At 45.3% G+C, this 19,345-nt stretch overlaps 1 long non-coding RNA gene across 2 annotated transcripts in view; it reads right to left on the bottom strand.

The window, feature by feature from the left end:
• Positions 1 to 1,798: 1,798 nt before the first annotated feature.
• The window catches only part of LOC135179970 (uncharacterized), a 29,592-nt gene continuing 12,045 nt past the window's right edge, over positions 1,799 to 19,345 (bottom strand). Inside the window, exon 3 of one of the 2 annotated variants that reach the window (XR_010304211.1) lies at positions 1,799 to 2,071. This is a non-coding gene — a long non-coding RNA (uncharacterized LOC135179970). Of the gene's footprint in view, positions 2,072 to 7,175; positions 7,600 to 19,345 lie in introns of those variants that run through there. The other variant, XR_010304212.1, reaches the window with a different exon arrangement.

Raw genomic sequence — 19,345 nt, 5'->3', positions numbered from 1 at the left:
CCTGAGTGTCTGCTCATGGGTTAATAGTTAAAGATCTTGTATTTCAGGGAGACCTTCCTAGGAAATAGTTATATCAATTGTCCTGTCAAAACTCAGAGCTCTTTAATCCTAGTACACAGACCTGGAAGACAAACCCAGGGCCTCCTTTGTTAAAATTAAGGAACAATAACTCAATCCAAGACTCACCTTTCTCTTTTGAATAAGCAACCTCAGTATCTGCTCATGGATTAATAGTTAAAGATCTTATATTTCAGGGAGACCTTCCTAGGAAATGTTATATCAATCCTAATTTATATGATTAGTCAGCTAAATTTGAGTATACCACGTGTCCTGTCAAAACTCAGAGCTCTTTAATCCTAGTACACAGACCTGGAAGACAAACCCAGAGCCTCCTTTGTTAAAATTAAGGAAGAATAACCCAGTCCAGGACTTACCTTTCTCTTTGGAATAGACAACCTGAGTGTCTGCTCATGGGTTAATAAAGACCTTATATTTCAGGGAGACCTTCCTAGGAAATGATGTTCTATCAATCCTAACTTATATCACTATTTTTTCTTCTCCATCAGCTAAATCTGTGTGTACCATGTCTACTCCCAGAGCTCTTTAATCCTAGTACACAAATCTGGAAGTCAAACCCAATTCCTTTGTCATAATTAAGGAAGAACTTTCAGCTTAAGTGCTGAACATGTTGATCAAAAACTCTTCAACATTTGATGAACTATTGAGGATCAAAGTGTCAAAATTGAATCAAAGGAAATAAATGGAAGGAAAAGTACTGTAACATCTACACAGTCATACAAGGAACAGAGGACTCAAGATCAATGCAGTGATTTTGAGAATGCTCAGGTAGTGATGGGTAGTGGCTTTTGCAAGGTCCTACACAAACACAAGTATCAGATTTTTTATCTCAGAATCACAGAATTTCTTAGACTGGAAAAGACCTTCAGAGCTCATCGAGTCCAGTCATTAGTTTCACACTGACAAGTCCTTGACCAAACCAAATCCCTCAGCACATCATCTATGAATCACTGTGGTTGGAAAGGACCACCAGGATCATTCAGTCCAACCTTCATCCCAGCATCCTTCATCACTGGACCAGGCTAACCAATCCCAGCTCCCTCAGCCTCTCCTTGTAGGGCTGTGCTCAAGGCCTCTCACCAGCCCCGTTGTCCTTCTCTGGACACGCTCAAGCATCTCAATGTCCCTCCTAAACTGGGGGGCCCAGAACTGAACACAGGACTCAAGGTGTGGTCTAACCAGTGCAGAGGACAGGGGCAGAATGACCTCCCTGCTCCTGCTGACCACACCATTCCTGATGCAGGCCAGGATGCCACTGGCTCTCTTGGCCACCTGGCTCTTCATAGGTCACATTCTCCAGACCTCTCCCCAGCCTTGTCACTCTTCTCTGTACCCACTCCACCACCTCAATGTCCTTCCTATACTGCAGTGACCAACACTGAACACAGTACTCGAGGTGTGGTCTCACAAGTGTTGAGTACAGGAGCATGATCACCTGCCTACTCCTGCTGGTCACACCATTTCCAATACAGGCCAGGACTGCTTCCTGAACCCAAGCTGTACCATGACTTCAGCTCTTTCAGTTGTGAAGGGAAATATCTGCACTTCGGTTCAATTCAGAACTGACATTGCTTAATTCCTAGATCCTTAAGGAATCCATACCTGAGCTGAATGGTTAGAAAGAACATTGTTAGTTAGCATACTTTAAAGTTAGGCAGGCACTGGCTAATGACAAAAAATGAATGTAGTGATACCTCTTTGAACCAGAGTATAGTGGGGGAAGAAAAACAGAGACCTCCTTTTCTCCAAATATCTGCACTTATTCACAATAGAGCTGGTAATGAATTTTTCTGTCACTATCAACCTGAAATAGATTTAAGCAGCTGAAAGGCTTCATATTCCATTACCAAGTCTTCCATTTCCTTCTACAACACATTCTGCCATGTACTAAATTGAAAGTACTGTCTGATTTGCTGAGACATCAAAACTTCACCATTCCAAAAACTTCTTAGAGTGACAGCTCTGATGAGCTGTTTGCTGCAGTGATGCATTGCTGTAGAGACAAGAGTGGGAAACAGGGGGAAAAAAAAGACAAAAAGAAGGTCACCAAGCCAGGAGCTAAAGGAGTGCCTAAACCAAGACAGACTTGCTTTTAAACTTCATTTCAGTGACACCAGCTGTGATAGTGAATATTTAACGAGACATACTCCTGATGCAGTTGGTGAGCTCTTCTATGCCAAAGCAGTATAGGCATAGTACTGTGTTGCCCACAGCTATTATGTATAATTTCAGCTAAACCCTGTGATTTTCTGACCACTTACTGAAAGAACAAATGTGTCTAAATTGTTGAACCTAAGATATCATAGAATCAACCAGATTGGAAGAGACCTCCAAGATCATCCAGTCCAACCTAGCACCCAGCCCTATCCAATCAACTAGACCATGGCACTAAGTGCCTCAGCCAGGCTTTTCTTGAAGACCTCCAGGGATGGTGACTCCACCACCTCCCTGGGCAGCCCATTCCAATGGGAAATCACTCTTTCTGTGAAGAACTTCTTCCTAACATCCAGCCTATACCTACCCTGGCACAACTTGAGACTGTGTCCCCTTGTTCTATTGCTGGTTGCCTGGGAGAAGAGGCCACCCCCCACCTGGCTACAATGCCCCTTCAGGTAGTTGTAGACAGTAATAAGATCACCCCTGAGCCTCCTCTTCTCCAGGCTAAACAGGCCCAGCTCCCTCAGCTGGGGTTGTGTTCCAGGCCCCTCACCAGCTTTGTTGCCCTTCTCTGGACATGCTCCAGCACCTCAACATCTCTCTTGAATTCAGGGGCCCAGAACTGGACACAGCACTCAAGGTGTGGCCTGACCAGTGCTGAGTACAGGGGAAGAATAACCTCCCTTGTCCTACTGGCCACACTGTTCCTGATGCAGGCTAGGATGCCATTGGCTCTCTTGGCCACCTGGGCACACTGCTGCCTCATCTTCAGGTTACTATCTGTCAGTACCCCCAGGTCCCTTTCCTCCTGACTGCTCTCCAGCCACTCAGTCCCCAGCCTATAGCGCTGCTTGCATTCAAAAATATGCATTCAAAAATATTTATTGGGTTGTTTTTTTTCAGAATCAGGAGTGGGCATTTAGAAAATGAACATGTGAGTAAATATGAAATCAAAGAACCTACTTGCATTTCTAAGGCATGCAATAGGAGTACAATAACAGCAGATAAAATATACAGCAGTAGTAGACAGGATGAGTTCTCTGTAGCAGAACACTATCTTTATGTGACCTGGGAGCAGCAATGTATTCAAATCGGAGGCACTTGGGCACATCCTACCATCAGTCATATTCCTTTCTTCTTTGAAACCATGCCATTTATTTGCAAGAGATCATTAGTGTACCAGGATTGCTAACTCTAGTACTTTCTTTGTAGTCTCTCTATTTTTGGGGCATCATTGCTTCAGAGACAAGAGGCATGTCTTGGATATGGGCAACTTGCCTTTTGCCTTTGAGCAGACCATATTTCATTCCTTCCTCAAAACAGACTGCAGCCATTTTGGTATGCATTTCGCAGATCAAATAGGTCTTTCAGACCCTTGGATGTTCTTTAACATTCTCTTGCCAGGCTGTGGCTATTTAAAACTCAAGTACTGAAGAGAGAGAGAGAGATTATTCAGTTTACACAAGGTGACATACAGTGACTCGATCCAGCTGCCACTCCCCACCCTTCACTACTTGTTCATTTATGAGTCTTGCTATCTTTGGTGTGTTTAGGATCATTGTCAGAAAGGTAATAACAGGAGGTTCTCCTTCCCCTCTACTCAGCCCTGGTGAGACCTCATCTTGAATACTGCATTCAGTTTTGGGCTCTGCAGTTGAAGAGGGACAGGGATCTGTTGGAGAGGGTCCAGCAGAGGGCTATGAGGATGATGAGGGACTGGAGGGCATGGCTGATGTGGAGAGGCTGAGGTACCTGAGGCTTTTTAGTCTGGAGAAGAGAAGACTTAGAGAGGATTTGATAAATGTTTATAAGTATCTGAGTGCTGGTCAGGAGGGAGGGGACAGGCTCTGCTCACTTGCTCCCTGGGATAGGACAAGGAGCAATGGGTGTAAGTTGCAGCACAGGAGGTTCCACCTCAACACAAGGGGGAACTTCTTTACTGTAAGGGTCACAGAGCACTGGAACAGGCTTCCGAGAGAGGTTGTGGAGTCTCCTTCTCTGGAGACTCTCAAGGCCTGTCTGGATGTGTTCCTCTGTCATTGGTGCTAGATTGCGTGGTCCTGCTCTAGCAGGTGGTTTGGACTGGATGATCTCTTTGGGCCCCTTCCAACCCTTAATATCCTGTGATCCTGTATTTCTATCTGTATAAAGACTACTCTATACCAGTTTGGTATAGAGTTTTATAAATTAATACCTCCCTCCATAGGAAATATAAAGTGATATTCATTAATTCATTCTTACCAGGAACAGTACCTTCCTCTATCCTGTAAATTGCAGTTTGCCTTTTCCCAACCTTCCATTTATCTCTTTTTAATTATTTTTCAAGAAGCCCTCATAATTTGAATAAAATATTATGCTGGATAAATAATTATCCCTTACACTATAAATTAGCCATAGTTTTCCTGTTTGCATTCAGCTTCATAACACCAAAAAATGGGCACACATTATTATCAAAGTGCCTCTGGAGGGAGACACAGCCCAAAAAGTAGTTTATGCCTGACGAGAATAGAATTAGTGTCTTCTCAAAAATCCCAGGCTCTCTAATTTAAAACATGCATTAAAATACACACAGTAGCCTAGTCTGACAAGATATAGCTGGACCTGGATTCTGCAGAATTCCTTTAACCCTTCCTCTATATTACACATTGCAAAACAATTCTACTGCTTTGAGCTGTGTAAATGCTGCATTTTAAACAACATGCAAAAGGATTGCTCATTTTCTGAGCTCAACATTAGTGATAACCAGCAGCAGCAACTACAGCTACCAAAAACCATAAATTCTTTATGTTCATGAGATTGCTGAAATGTTTTTTAAGCCCCTGAAAAATACTAAACCACTCAGGGTTAGCCATCTATATTTTGATGTTAATATACCACCCTGAAGTTACACTGTATCGTAAAATTTCAGGCTACACAATCAGATTAACCAAAAACAATGCCAACCATGCAGCTCATTTAATGCATCAAGTAGGATCTCAGTACAGTTTCAGAATAACAATAAAAGTCCAGCTGAAAAAAAATCTATAAATTGTGTCTTTGCAGCATGAAATTTTGCTGCCAAATGCGAGGTCTGGCTCTGCTTTCATTAAAATCAATAAAACCTCCTTATCATAGAATCAACCAGGTCCAACTAAGCACCTAGCCCTAGTCAGTCAACTAGACCATGGCACCGAGTGCCTCATCCAGGCTTTTCTTGAAGACCTCAAGGGATGGTGCCTCCACCACCTCCCTGGGCAGCCCATTCCAGTGGCAAATCCTTCCTATATATAGACAGAGAACAGTGGTTCTACTACCTTACATCCATACAAACACTTCCCCCTGTGCTTCTAAAGAGAAAAAAGGGTTAGACCACACCTTGAGTACTGTGTTCAGTTCTGGGCCCCCCCAGTTTAGGAGGGACATTGAGATGCTTGAGCGTGTCCAGAGAAGGGCGACGAGGCTGGGGAGAGGCCTTGAGCACAGCCCTACGAGGAGAGGCTGAGGGAGCTGGGATTGGTTAGCCTGGAGAAGAGGAGGCTCAGGGGTGACCTTATTGCTGTCTGCAACTACCTGAGGGGAGGTTGTGGCCAGGAGGAGGTTGCTCTCTTCTCTCAGGTGGCCAGCACCAGAACGAGAGGACACAGCCTCAGGCTGCACCAGGGGAGATTTAGGCTGGAGGTGAGGAGAAAGTTCTTCACTGAGAGAGTCATTGGACACTGGAATGGGCTGCCCGGGGAGGTGGTGGAGTCGCCGTCCCTGGAGCTGTTCAAGGCAGGATTGGACGTGGCACTTGGTGCCGTGGTCTGGCCTTGAGCTCTGTGGTAAAGGGTTGGACTTGATGATCTATGAGGTCTCTTCCAACCCTGATAATACTGTGATAGCCACTCACCTTCTCCATGCCAGTGATGATTTTGTAGACAAGTATCATACCCTTTTGCTGAACTGAGGAGTTGCAGCCCATCTAAGTATTCGTCATGTGGAATTGCTCATCCTCTCTGTCCTCCGCTGCACCTTCTAGGGTAACAAAATCATTTGGATTGATAGGGGTTGATTAGTCAATGCTTCCTTCTCAAACCAGGTCCACCTTTATAAGGATGGCCAGAAAATGTGTTATATTTCCATCCTTAGAGGCAATCACAGCTAGTCTGGGTAAATTCCTGTGCAGCCCCAGCTTCCTTAGACCTGCTTTGAGCAGGAGACTGGATTAGAGGGAAGAAAAAAAAACTCTAAAAATATTAAAATGTCACCAAAACCTAAAAGATTTGCCTGATTCCTGAGTTACTGGGTCACTTTCTTGCTATTTTCAGTCTTGTATAACATTGCCTTGTAAGAGGTCACTGTTTTGCTTGATTACCTTCATTTTTTTGGTACTATTTCCTGTTAGATCATGTAGAATTTGATAAATCACTCTGTGTGTGACCAGCTTCTCTACTGATACAAAGGCACAGAAGATTGGGCCCTTTGGCTATATTCATTAACATACATGCCTTTAAGTATAGGTGCAAGTCAGTAGTAGACACATAGAAACCACTGAGTGCTCTCATAACCTTTATGAAACAAGAAATCACAGTGTTTGGGGGGGTTGGTTTGGATGTTTTCATGTTTGTTTTGGGGTGGGGTTTTTTTGTTTGTTTGTTTTGTTGGATTTGGGGGTTTTGTTGGATTTGAGGGTTTTGTTTTGTTTGGGCTTGTTTTTGTCTTGTTTTGTTTTTAAGATACCTGTTTAGATTTTCCTAGCATAATTACAGCATCTTTGTCCTGTACCATGAATCTATACAATGACAAGCTGTAATTTTCCTGTCTCTTTAGGTGTATTATCTCCTATTTTTCTGCATCAGTGGAAAAAAATATTGACTGAAAAAGGAACCAAGAGAAATAAACTACAGACAGGCAACATTTCCTCAACAAAAATAACCTGAGAGGGAACGGAGTGACTCATTACCTCTGAGAGGGCTTATGCATTCTTATTTTCATATACATAGCAAAGTGCCTAATCTAAGCTTGGCTTCACCTCCAAACAATTAATTCTTTGTCTGTCTTACAGAGAAGAAGGCAAATTTGGAAAGCCTGTGGATTGAGAGAGACTCAAGGGTCATGGTAAATCTGTAACAGTTGTTTTCTGCAATTCCTTCCTCTTTACACTTTTCCTCCCCTCTGGCATGCATCCACAGGTTGTAGTCTTTTGGAATAAATTTGCTTTTGCATCTGCTTTTCATGCTCTGTAGCTTCCTTCAGTGCATATTCACCTGTTCTATTCAGGGGCTGCAGTGTGAACATCTGCACCACCGTGATCATCTCCAGAGAGTGCAGAGAAATGCCTACTCCATCAGGGCCTCCCATGGGCTGCAGTGGATCTCTGCTTGGACACCTGCATCTCCTCCCCCTCTGACAGATGATGCAAAATGAACAATCTGTATTAATTTTGATATCCAGGCAGGGATTGTTAATAACTATGAAAACTGTTTATTAACATGAAAACTCACCAGAAAACTTATTCACAGGTTCAAAAATGCACAGATTGGACATTTATACAGGGCACAGGCAAAACTGGAGCGCTTATTTCTTAAGGTGGTAGACACAAATATTATACTGGAAGAGGCTTTTGAGTATTTACTCACAAAGTATAAATCAGACAGTACCCAAAGCATGTGAAGGGGTTGCTGTTGGAGTTTCCCAGGCTCTTTTCTCAGGAAGAGTCATGGAATCATAGAATCAACCAGGTTGGAAGATCATCCAGTCCAACCTAGCACCCAGCCCTAGACAATCAACTAGACCATGGCACTAAGTGCCTCAGCCAGTTTTTTTCTTGAACACCTCCAGGGACAGTGACTCCACCACCTCCCTGGGCAGCCCATTCCAATGCAAAACACTCTCCCTGGGTAGAACTTCCTCCTAACATCCAGCCTAGACCTTCTCCAGCACAACTTGAGACTGTGTCCCCTTGTTCTGTTGCTGCTTGCCTGGGAGAAGAGACCAACCCCCACTTGGCTACAACCTCCCTTCAGGTAGTTGTAAACAGCAATGAGGTCCCCCCTGAGCCTCCTCTTCTCCAGGCTAAACACCCCCAGCTCCCTCAGCCTCTCCTTGTAGGGTTTGTGTTCCAGGCCCCTCACCAGCCTTGTTGCCCTTCTCTGGACACATTCCAGCACCTCAACATCTCTCTTGAATTGAGGAGCCCAGAACTGGACACAGCACTCAAGGTGTGGCCTGACCAGTGCTGAGTACAGGGGCAGAATAACCTCCCTTGTCCTACTGGCCACACTGTTCCTGATGCAGGCCAGGATGTCACTGGCTGTCTTGGCCACCTAGGCACACTGCTGGCTCATCTTCAGCTACTATCTATCAGTACCCCCAGGTCCCTTTCTGGGGGAGCTGTGAGTCTATAGCATAGTCTCTGCCCTGGTTCCTCTGGATGATCTGTGTATCTCCAGGACTTCCCATCTCGGCAGGAGACTTGCAGAGGGGCAGGCAGGATGCAAAGCAATGTGCAGTCTTGGCACAATGTCACACTGGCTATGCAGGCTGACCACACGCAGGCATTTGGAGCCTGTTCCTGGTAAACTCTCCAGGCAAATCCAGGATGCAAAATGAGGCAGCAGCAGCCCTGTGCTACCTGTTTATCACTTTTATCAATATCCATTCTGAGACTAATGGGGCACTGGACATAGATAAGCCAGTCAGAATGGCACTTTGCCAAGTCCCACCACAGTAGGTAAAGGCAAGGCTTTCACCTTCCCCTTCCATGGTTGCCTCCCCCCAGCACAGAAGTAAGGGGAGCAGGGGAACACGTCTGGGCAAGCAAACATGGATAAGGCCATGTTTGCCCTGTCAGGCCTGCCATCACACTCCTCCTCATGGGACCCACAGGTCTGTTTTCATGCTTTTCCCCTCTCCCCAGGCAGTGTATTGCCTTCCCCTACACAGACTTCCCCAAGGCACCAACGTCTTGGCTGCATGGCCCAGACGTGTCCTGCAAAGGGTTGGTTGGAATACCCTCACAGAAGCTTTCCTGCAGCCTCCCCTGCAAGCACCTGGGCACTTACAGACAACTCCTCGAATTTCCAGCCTTTGCAGAGCTTTAAAATCAACCTCAGTCGATTTTTCTCTTTCATTTTTTCAACCCAAGATGATGGAAAAGCCAGTAGTTTCTTAACTTAGAAAGATATAATATTCCCATTATAAGCAATAAAGGCAGAGCATTCCAGAGAACTCATCTGATTCACCCAGAAAGGAAAGGTGTTCTCATCCAATGTTCCTAAAGCTGTGTTTTCATATAGAGGTGCTCTAGAGAGCAGAAAGATGAAAACAGCACAGGTAAGCGGCTAGTGGAACATATAATGACTTTTCTCAGAACAAATAAAGGATTTGGAACAGGCCTCCTGTCCTATTAGCCTGCTGCTTTTTATTGAAGGGTTAGCCTTTCCTAACCTCTGCCCGTGGCTGAAGCACACCACTAAGCACCTCTGTGTGCTGCTCCCATGGTGCCTGTCAGGCTGCCTGACTACACACTAAGGCAGAGCAACATATAGGAGTTGGAAAATTCCTGGAAACAACTTTAATTTGTCATTTTTTAAGAACCCAAGGAATGGGTACTATGGGAATTGCCACAGCCTCCTGGGACAAGCCACTCTGCAATAACTTCTGCTCACATCCTGGGGGTGTTGCTGGCATCCCATATTCTCCATGAAGGAACTCTCCTATATGGTATCAGTTCCCATTCTGTGTTCAGAGTGGCTATGATTAAAACAGCAAATCAACACAAGAAACAGCAATATTGTTGTACTTAATATACAGCATTGGGCTTCTTATGAGGCACTTAGTGCCATGGTCTAGTTGACTGGATAGGGCTGGGGGATAGGTTGGACTGGATCATCTTGGAGGTCTCTTCTAACCTGGTTGATTCTATGATTCATGTCAGAAGCCTTCTTCCAAAATGAAAGGGTTATATGGAACTACTGCTGAAAAAGAGAAACAAGGTGACTGAGGGAGCTGGGGGTGTTTAGCCTGCAGAAGAAGAGGCTCAGGGGGGACCTCATTGCTGTCTACAACTACCTGAAGGCAGGCTGTAGCCAGGTGGGGTTGGTCTCTTCTGCCAGGCAACCAGCAACAGAACAAGGGGACACAGTCTCAGGTTGTGCAGACGGAAGTACAGGCTGGATGTTAGGAGGAAGTTTTTGCCAGAGAGAGTGATTGGCATTGGAATGGGCTGCCCAGGGAGGTGGTGGAGTCACCATCCCTGGAGGTGTTCAAGAAAAGCCTGGATGAGGCACTTAGTGTCATGGTCTAGTTGACTGTCTAGGGCTGGTTGCTAGGTTGGTCTGGCTGATCTTGAAGATCTCTTCCAACCTGGTTGATTCTATGATTTTCAGGCAACTATAAAATATGGACTGCAATTTTTTTCCTTCTGTGAGACAAAAAGATGTTGATTCTTTACCCTCATGGTTTGTAAATCACAAGTAAAATGCTAAGGTGTTATCTAACACTTCATTAGGCTTTCTTTGCAAAAGTGAAATGGCTTTGCAATATGCAAAGTTCATCTCAAACCCCCCAAAAATCTAAGATCAAGGGGATTGCTTCCTCACTATCTGTGTATCAATATTTAATCTGTTTATAGCAGAAGTGGGGGGGATAAGAAATTTCAAACCCCAGGACATCAGCAGTAGGTTGCACAAACACAGTCAGAAAATTACAAACTAAAAAGCAGCAAAGAATCAGATCTACTCAGAGGTGGTGGAGTCACCATCCCTGGAGGTCTTCAAGAAAAGCCTGGCTGAGGCACTTAGTGCCATGGTCTAGTTGACTGGATAGGGCTGGGGGATAGGTTGCATTGGATGATCTTGGAGGTCTCTTCCAACCTGCTGGATTCTATGATTAAAAAAACCCAACAAAACAAAAACCAAAGCCTTAACCCAGCATAAAAAAAGAACAAAGCCAAATAAAACCCAAGACCCCACTCAAAAAATACTCAAGCAGGGAAATTCAATTTCAATATTATTTAGAGGTTTACACTAGTAAATTTAATCCAAATTGCCTGCTAGCCTGCACAGAAAGTGAAGACATTTCCTCCAAATGCTCTGTCTACTTTTCTCAGTGACAGTTAGCACAGAGCTCCTGGCAGGACCAGAAGCCCTTAGAGGATGACAACATTTTTTTCCTATTCCAAGGTGTTTCCCATGCAAGGATAACAGGTTCAGTTTTTGAAAGTCATTGCTTTACAAAAAGTCATATTCACAACAGGAAGAAGTAGGTAAATGCAAGCTATAGTCTGCTAGGAGCATTTTCCCAGTGCTTCACTATGAGAGTAGTGAGAGGCTGGAATGGGTTGCCCAAGGAGGTGGTTGAGGCCCCATGCTTGAAGGTGTTTAAGGCCAGGCTGGATGAGGCTGTGGCCAGCCTGATCTAGGGTAGGGTGTCCCTGCCTGTGGCAGGAGGGTTGGAACTAGATGATCCTTGTGGTCCCTTCCAACCCTGACTGATTCTGTGATATCAGAGAGAAAAGCAAAAAGATCCAGCCCTCAAAAGCAAAGAGGGAAGAATTGTTTGTACTTTGACTTTTTATCCCTTTTGGCCAACCAATTAATGGTACAGACTTAATCATTTTTATTCTTCTATGACCAATGATCTAATTTCTCTTATTAGAATATTCCAATGAGCCTTAAACTAGCCCAATATACTAAATGAAGCTCTCACAGCCTAATTTGCATATATTTCATATGATCTTCCCCTAATACAGATAAATGAGGAACAATTAACTGTGTGATGGAGCCAGAAGATTAAAATCAGCCAAGAAAGAAGGTTAGCATAGTGATACTTGTACTAACCAGCATGGATACAGATTGTTAAACAGTAGGATAACTTTCTGCACGTTTGCTCCTGATCAATAATAAGGTGTTTTGGAGGAGGTCCAGTATACATTCATCAGCTGCTGAATAGCCATGCGAGGCTAGGCAGATGTATAATCCATCCTGGTATAGAAACACTTAGAGTGAAAAGCTACTGTGCCCTGATCTGTGACACACAGATACACACACACACACTTCCCCCCTTTGCAACCTTCATGGCATAACATCAGTGGGTTTGGTTTTTTTCCAACGTGGCATTGTTAGAACTTATTTAAACAAGGATCTAAATGTACTGGAGATTACATAGTGGGGTGCATATATATATATATGTGTGTGTGTGTGTGTGTGTATATATATATATATATAAAAATATTAAACTCCTATCCTAATCACAGTGTAGCCAAAATATGCATATGAGGATGAATCATAGAATCAACCAGGTTGGAAGAGACCTCCAAGATCATCCACTCCAATCTATCGCCCAGCCCTAGCCAGTCAACTAGACCATGGCACTGAGTGCCTCAGCCAGGCTTTTCTTGAAGACCTCCAGGGATGGTGCCTCCACCACCTCCCTGGGCAGCCCATTCCAATGCCAATCACTCTCTCTGGGAAGAACTTCCTCCTAACATCCAACCTATTCTTCCCCTGGCACAACTTGAGACTGTGTCCCCTTGTTCTGTTGCTGGTTGCCTGGCAGAAGAGACCAACCCCACCTGGCTACAGCCTCCCTTCAGGTAGTTCTAGACAGCAATGAGGTCCCCCCTGAGCCTCCTCTTCTCCAGGCTAAACACCCCCAGCTCCCTCAGCCTCTCCTCATAGGGTTTGTGTTCCAGAAGGAGAGCAAACAGGAAGCTAGGAAAGAAACATACATGAATCACTGCAGTGCAATAGCTATGGCCTGCTGATGGTGATTTAAATGTCATCCTTCCTAACTATTTCCTTGCTGCTCAAAACGTGACAGGGAAAGGAAGGTCAGTGGAGGGATTATCTTCCTGAGCCCTCAGGTGGGCTTGCTGCATGGGATGGCTTTGGGGTAAAAATGTTCTTACTCTTTTCCACAAGACATCAGACAGTCTTCAGGATATGTGTGGGAAATTTCCTACTCTAAAGCCCTAATTTTAAACTAAAAATATTTTTTCCACAAGTGTGCTAGTTTGAGCCTAGCTAGAATGTTTTGGTGAGAAGAACTAGATTACAGGCTGTGAAAAGGAAACAATGGTGATGTCTACTGCGCTCATAGGCTTGCTGAGAGATACAAGAAGAATCAAAACATAGATATAAGCACTACTCCTGATGGGGAGCTCCGAGCTGCATCTCTCTCTCTAACCTCACTCTCCATTTTGCTCCCTGACCCCCTGGCTGAACCTCCATTCTTCCTTGGGACTGGGGTAAGGTAGAGAGGGGTAGGGGAAATGTGAGGGGGTGGTCAGGAGCCCCTCTTGGGGACTCAGGTTTCTGGGAGGGCTGCTGTGTTTCTGTATTACCTTCTACCTTGTCTATTTCTGTCTATAACTGTACGTACTGTAAATATCTGCTTGTACATTGTGCTAAGCTGTAAATAATAAGCTTCATTCAATTTCCAGAGCTAACTGTGTCTAGTCTGGGTGATTTCCAAAGTGTGGGGGGACAGGGAACACCCAAACCATCACAAGAAGACAGGACAAGGGGTAATAGGCTTAAACTGGAAAAAGGGAGATTCAAACCAGATGTTAGGAAAGGGTTCTTTGCAGTGAGAGTGGTGAGACACTGGCACAGGCTGCCCAGGGAGGTTGTGGCTGCTCCCTCCCTGGAAGTATTCAAGGCCAGGCTGGATGAGGCCATGAGTGACCTGTTCTAGTGGGAAGTGTCCCTGCCTATAGCAGGGGGCTGGAACTGGATGCTCTTTGAGGTCCCTTCCAACCTAAACCATTCTATAGAATCATAGAATCATAGAATCAACCAGGTTGGAAGAGACCTCAAAGATCATCCAGTCCAACCTATCACCCAGCCCTAGCCAGTCAACTAGACCATGGCACTGAGTGCCTCATCCAGTCTTTTCTTGAAGACCCCCAGGGACGGTGCCTCCACCACCTCCCTGGGCAGCCCATTCCAATGGGAAATCACTCTCTCTGTGAAAAACTTCTTCCTAACATCCAGCCTATACCTACCCTGGCACAACTTGAGACTGTGTCCCCTTGTTCTATTGCTGGTTACCTGGGAGAAGAGGCCAACCCCCACCTGGCTACAATGTCCCTTCAGGTAGTTGTAGACAGTAATAAGATCACCCCTGAGCCTCCTCTTCTCCAGGCTAAACAGGCCCAGTTCTCTCAACCTCTCCTCATAGGATTTGTGTTCCAGGCCCCTCACCAGCTTCGTTGCCCTTCTCTGGACATGTTCCAGTACCTCAACATCTTTCTTGAATTGAGGGGCCCAGAACTGGACACAGTACTCAAGGTGTGGCCTGACCAGTGCTGAGTACAGGGGAAGAATAACCTCCCTTGTCCTGCTGGCCACACTATTCCTGATGCAGGCCAGGATGCCATTGGCTCTCTTGGCCACCTGGGCACACTGCTGGCTCATCTTCAGCTTACTATCTATCAGTACCCCCAGGTCCCTTTCCTCCTGGCTGCTCTCCAGCCACTCAGTCCCCAGCCTATAGCGCTGCTTGGGGTTATTGTGGCCAAAGTGCAGAACCCTGCACTTGGCCTTGTTAAATCTCATCTCATTGGCCTCTGCCCACCCATCCAGCCTGTCCAGGTCCCTCTGCAGGGCTCTCCTACCTTCCAACAGATCAACACCTGCTCCTAGCTTGGTGTCATCTGCAAACTTACTGATGCTGGACTCAATGCCCTCGTCCAGATCATCAATAAAGATATTGAACAGGACTGGGCCCAGCACTGATCCTTGGGGAACACCACTTGTGACTGGCTGCCAACTGGACGTGGCACCATTCACCACCACTCTCTGAGCTCTGCCATCCAGCCAGTTCTTGATCCAGCACAGAGTGAATCTGTCCAAACCATGAGCTGCCAGCTTGGCTAGGAGCTTCTTGTGGCAGACAGTGTCAAAGGCTTTGCTGAAGTCCAAGTAGACTACATCCACAGCCTTCCCCACATTCACCAGGCGGGTAACCTGATCATAAAAGGAGATCAGGTTGGTGAGGCAGGACCTGCCCTTCCTAAACCCATGCTGGCTGGGCCTGATCCCTTGGCTATCCTGTAGGTGCTTTGTGATGGCACCCAAGATGACCTGTTCCATGACCTTGCCTGGCACTGAGGTCAGGCTCACAGGTCTGTAGTTTTCTGGCTCCTCCTTACGACCCTTCTTGTGTATGGGAATCACATTGGCCAGCTTCCAGTCTTCAGGGACCTCTCCAGTGAGCCAGGACTGCTGATAAATGATGGAGAGTGGCTTGGCCAGCTCAGCTGCCAGCTCTCTCAGCACCCTAGGGTGGATCCCATCCGGTCCCATGGACTTGTGAGGATCCAAGTGACTTAGCAGATCCCTTACTGCTTCCTCATGGATTAGAGGGGGACTGTACTGGTCCCTGACTCCATCCACCACTTCAGGAGTCCAGCTGTCCTGGAGACAACCTGTCCCACTATGACTACAACTGTGAGAAATTCACTACACCTTTAGGAATCATTGGTGGTTTACTTAGTGTTTGAGGTTCTTTTTTTTTGTTGTTGGTTTGGTTTTTATTTGGGTTTATTTGGCTTTGTTCTGGTTTTTATAACTAGCCTTGGAAACATGCCACAGTAAAGCATCTTGCTTCAATATAATGGAATATTTAGATTGCCTATACACATTACTGCAATAACTTCTGAATTTATGTTACTGTTTCTAAATCTTTATCTGCATTTCCAATTCAATATCTCTAATCCATGCTTTCCCTTCCACTCTGACCTTATCCTATCAGCTGATAGATGAAATCCTCATACCTGTTCCCCATGCAGGAACAGAAGCCTGGCAGCTACTGTGAGAGGAATTCAATATCCACAGAGACTGAAAATTTCCAAGGGATAAATGAGAATCTGTGCCTCAAATTGCATCTTCTATTAAATACTGAATTCCCTAAAAATAGAATGATCCTGAACATAAGATGACTTCTGACTTTTATGTGCATGTATTTCAGTGCATGAAGATTACTTTTTACCTTCTCTCTTCATCCTCTGCCCCACTTCTCGCTCATCTGCTTCCTACACATTGCATCCTTCAATCAAGTTTTTCATCTCACATTCCTTGACCTTTCCTCCCTCCTATTGTATATCTCCACTCATTCCACCTTTATATAAAATTTATCCTGTCTCATAGCTATCCTACATCTTAAACTGCAGAGTGTGGGTCCCCCACTCCTGCCAATTTCCCAAATGTGTTGTGGAGGAGGTGCTGGAACTGTTGCTTCTGACTCCTGCCTTTGTCAGCTGACTCTCTCAAATCATATTTCCCTAACTCTTTCAGCAAAGTGCAATGTTTTTTTAAACCATGTTCACAATACATTAGGCAGGAAAGGGGAAAACAAACTCAACCCAGGAAATGTTTCTAGTTAAACTGGAGTGAAGGCTGAGACCCACTGTCTTACAGCCATTTAGTAAAAGAATCTGCTCCAGTCTTTTGCTTCTCTCATTAATCATCATTAATTTATAACTGAACATCAGTAGAGGTGAAAGAGTCCCAGCTCAGGTTGTTACCCTGTTGAACAGGGCTTTTGTATCAGGAGATGGGAAACCAGCATGCTAGGAAGCATGGTATTGGGTAAATAATAGCTGGAGTTATCAGTACTGGAACACGACAGGTTTGGACCACTGCTGAAGAGCAAGGTTACTTAATACTTAAAGACAAATGAACACAGCCTTTTGCTGTTCATGTGACAGGGATCACAGTAATGTTCTTTCAGCTTTAGACAAACCATGCATGGCTGGATGTCAACACAGGCATCCTACATGGCAGGAGTCTGTTGTGTGTGAATCATGGAATCAGTCAGGGTTGGAAGAGACCATTAGGATCATCTGGTTACAACCCCCCTGCCACAGGCAAGGACATCCTACCCTAGACCAGGCTGGCCTTAAACACCTCCAGCAATGGGGCCTCAACCACATCCTTGGGCAACCCATTCCAGGCTCTCACCACTCTCATGCTCAACAACTTCCTCCTCACCTCCAGCCTGAACCTACCCATCTCCAGCTTTGCTTCATTCCCCCTAGTCCTGTCACTCCCTGATAACCTAAGAAGTCCCTCCACAGCATTTTGTAGGTCCCCTTCAGGTACTGGAAGGCCACAAGAAGGCCACCTGGGAGCCTCCTCTTCTCCAGCCTGCACAGCCCCAACTCTTTCAGTTTGTCCTCACAGCAGAGCTGCTGTAGCCCTCTGAGCATCCTCATGGCCCTTCTCTGGACATGCTCCAGCATCTCCACATCCTTCTTGTAATAGGGGCTCCAGACTTAGGTGGGGTCTCACCAGAGCAGAATAGAGGGGGAGAATCACCTCACTCACCCTGTTGGCCACACTTCTGATGCAGCCCAAGATCTATCTGGTTAGCCCTGTGGGCTGCAAGGGCACACTGCTGGCTCCTGTTGAGCTTCTCATCCACCAGCACCCCCAAGTCCCTCTCCTCAGGGCTGCTTTCCAGCCAGCTACTACCCAGCTTGCATTTGTGTTTGGGATTGCCTTATTCCAGATGCAGGACTCTGCACTTGGTTTTGTACTGGCAGCATTTACAATAAGAAAAAATGAGGTTTGATCTGTCAGCCTAAAAGGGGCGATGCTGCATCCCTTCCCATATATAGGTTTCCAAGTTTTCATGGGCAGTAAAAACAGCCTGTCCTACTCTTAGAAAGTTTCAGATGGTTGCATAGCTCACCGTGCAATGCTGGTGTCGATTAGAAACCTCTGGGTACAGATAGTAGATGAGCAGTTTCCTATTCCAAGTCTTAGGTTCAATGAAGTTGAGCAGAGAAAAATATCCATTTTGTGGAACTACATCCTTTAAGGGTCTAGGTTTTGCTGGAGGAGTTTCAGTCCCTCTGAAAACAGTTTTCTAGTAGTTTTATCCTTCTTCTTTTATAGGGGTTGTTTAGCCTGGAGAAGAGGAGGCTCAGGGGTGATTTCATAGCTGTCTACAACTACCTGAAGGGAGGTTGTAGCCAGGTGGGGTTGGTCTCTTCTCCCAGGCAACAAGCAATAGAACAAGGGGACACAGTCTCAAGTTGTGCCAGGGGAAGTAGAGGCTGGATATTAGGAGGAAGTTGTTGACAGAGAGAGTGATTGGTATTGGAATGGGCTGCCCAGGGAGGTGGTGGAGTCACTGTTGCTGGAGATGTTGAAGAGAAGCCTGGCTGAGGCACTTAGTGCCATGGTCTAGTTGATTGTCTAGGGCTTGGTGCTAGGTTGGCCTGGATGATCTTGGAGGTCTCTTCCAACCTGGTTGATTCTATGAGATTCTACTGGAGTACAGAAAGAAATTATCCTTTCTTAATCACAAAAGCAGGCTTTATGTTTCAGCAGGCTGGGCAAAAGAGATTGGCTGGAGGTTGAACCTCATCTCAGGCTGAGTCTGGCAACTCTTAAGATTTACAGGCTTAAAAGTATTGTAGAAACTACATTTTTCTCTCTATTATCAATCTGAATAGACATAGATCTATAATAAGAATAGTTATTACAATCTCTTTAAATAATATAGCATCTCTGGTTAACAAATAACTTCTTCACTGTAATCTAATAGCTGCATATTAACATCAATAAAATAAATCAGGAGGTAGCTTATTCATGCACTCAAAAAAATAGAAGAGCAGTTAAGATGAGAAAGATGAATGGAATCTATGATTTACCTATTTTTTGGGGGAATAAACAGATACATCATTACAATTACTGAGGGAGCTGGGGGTGTTTAGCCTGGAGAAGAGGAGGCTCAGGGCAGACCTCATTGCTGTCTACAACTACCTGAAGGGAGGCTGTAGCCAGGTGGGGGTTGGTCTCCTCTCCCAGACAACCAGCAACAGAACAAGGGGACACAGTCTCAAGTTGTGCCAGGGGAGGTATGGACTGGATGTTAGGAGGAAGTTCTTCCCACAGAGAGTGATTGGCATTGGAATGGGCTGCCCAGGGAGGTGGTGGAGTCACTGTGCCTGGAGGTGTTCAAGCAAAGCCTGGCTGAGGCACTTAGTGCCATGGTCTAGTTGATTGGATAGGTCTGGGTGTGAGGTTGGACTGGATGATCTTGGAGGTCTCTTCCAACCTGCTTGATTCCATAATTCTAATTAACATGTCTGTTAGTAATTAAAATCAATGTCTCAATTATAATTTCTGATGTA

The sequence above is a fragment of the Pogoniulus pusillus genome, chromosome 12 (assembly GCF_015220805.1).
Source record: "Pogoniulus pusillus isolate bPogPus1 chromosome 12, bPogPus1.pri, whole genome shotgun sequence".
Lineage (NCBI taxonomy): Eukaryota > Metazoa > Chordata > Aves > Piciformes > Lybiidae > Pogoniulus > Pogoniulus pusillus.
The sequence above is the reverse complement of the archived record's forward strand: the minus strand, read 5'-3'. Positions and strand labels throughout refer to the sequence as shown.